The following is a 2,157-nucleotide window of genomic DNA, read 5'->3' as shown; positions in this document are numbered from 1 at the left end:
TCGAGTTTTGTATTTATAAAAGGTCGCGCTCGAAGACAAATAGTAATTTACGTTCTTCGCCGGTGTTTCGAAATAACTTTTCGAATATATATTATAATATAATATAATATATATTATAATATAATTATATAATATATTATAACATAATATAATAATAATATAATATAATATATTATAATATAATATAATGCTTAATAATTTAGTAATTTTTAGATTTTTTTACATTAATTTATGCATTTAACAATTCATTACGACAATAAATCTAATAATTAAAATATATTTTTACTAACTAAAATTAAATTTATTGTTTTAAAATACTAGTTTCCAACTTATATTTATATTAAAATATTTTAATTATTATTTTACACGAAAATGGATTAAATTAAATATTAAATGGATTTATAGTGCTTAATAATTTAATATTTTTTTAGATCTTTTTTTAATTTACTTTATTTTTAATTTACGTTTTTAATAATATAATAAATATAATAAATATAATAATTGATATATTTTTAAATCAAAATTAGATATAATTTATTTATAATTTTAAATGTCATTTTACGAGATTAATTAGAGTAATCACTAACTAATTTGATCAATAGTGATCAATCGAAATTTTAAATACAAATTGTAATTTATGTTAAATTAAAATTTTATATTATTCTAATATATGTATAACAATTTATAAATTTTTTAATATTTTATTAATATATAATAAATTTTTATATGTTAAATTCTTTTCTTTATCATTATATTTTATGATGAAATTAATATTTTTACCAATAAATTTTGCATCACGCTAAATCGGTAACATTAAAAATAAAAGGATATAAATTGGTAAAAAGACTTTAAGCCTTCCGGATATATAGAACAAAAAAATATCTTGAATGATAGATCTGTTCCCTACTTGATGACTGAGACTTTTAAAATATAGAACTGATTTCTTGCATGATTGGCATTTCAGAAAACATAAAAATTTCCATAAATCTACAATTTAGTAACGTGATTATTTTTTAAAAAAGAAAGCATTGGAAAGCAAACTACGCGATATATTTAAAATATATGTAAATATTATATTAAAAATATCAGAAAGTTTAATTAATATTTCTTCAATTTTTTATTTAAAAAACAATAAAAACTTCTGAATACTAAAAATTTAAGAGTTACAAATTATTATTTAACAATGACATAAAAATCAAAAATATATTCATAGATATATCTAACGAAATGAAACTGATTGATCATCATGATCGTATCATTAAATTTTAGGAGAATATTAGGAAAATAAAATAACTATAATAAAATTTAAATTATATCTAGTTCTTCGAACCGATGGGAATAAAAATAATTTTCATTCTATTATTCTATCCCGGATGAGGACGAGTTACTGACCGAGTAATTTCATGGATACTTGCCCAAGAGGCTACCCGTTATACAGAAATGCAATTTTAATTCTCTATACGCTTACAACGAAGACAAAACCCACTAAGCTTCTCAAAGTTCGAAGATAGGAAAAGGTGCGCCCGTATTACGTGAGGTCAATTGGTAAGCAGGTTTTGCTCGATGAATGCACTCAATGAATTTTAAACGAAACCTTAAAAAAATTTTTATCTAGAACGAAAAAAAGGAAAACGAGAGAAAACTTAAGCACGAATACATATCGTACATATAGTAGCGTATCCAAATCGAAAAATTCAAGCTTATTTTTGTACAGATTCGATTTATTAAGTTTTTAACAGAATGAAATTACGATGCAATTTCAGAGGCGGCAGCATACATCGTCTCCAAGATCAATGTTACTTGGCTGATCGAGGAGGTAGCCTTGCGCATTCCAATCTGGTTTTACCATACTGAGGAAGAAGAGAGACGAAGAGAAAGAAAATGAAGGGTCGCGGTCGTACAGTAACGAAAGAGCGTTATATCTGGATCTGGAAGAATAATTGAGATATTTTCAAAGCAAGCTCTCTTATGAACATCACGCGTCTTGCAAAATTAACATTAAATTTTCCAAAGAATCACTCGATCGTTGCTATAAACGTGAAATATATTTTTTTTTATTCTATTTTGCATCTACACTTGAAGATTGCTAATAGATTCTTAAAATTTTATATAATAATCGCTTTAATTTACCCTTTCTAATTAACAATTATTATCTGG

General features: G+C 23.6%; 1 protein-coding gene across 1 annotated transcript in view; it reads right to left on the bottom strand.

The window, feature by feature from the left end:
* LOC102680298 (cyclin-dependent kinase 4-like) overlaps positions 1–2,157 on the bottom strand; it is a 21,061-nt gene that overhangs the window by 11,090 nt on the left and 7,814 nt on the right. Inside the window, exon 2 of the mRNA XM_031511596.1 lies at positions 1,847–1,850. The gene's annotated coding sequence lies outside the window, so the exon portion shown is untranslated. The remainder of the gene's footprint in view (positions 1–1,846; positions 1,851–2,157) is intronic.

This window comes from Apis dorsata, unplaced genomic scaffold (assembly GCF_000469605.1).
Source record: "Apis dorsata unplaced genomic scaffold, Apis dorsata 1.3 scaffold_331, whole genome shotgun sequence".
NCBI lineage: Eukaryota > Metazoa > Arthropoda > Insecta > Hymenoptera > Apidae > Apis > Apis dorsata.
This window is presented reverse-complemented; position numbering and strand designations above follow the sequence as displayed.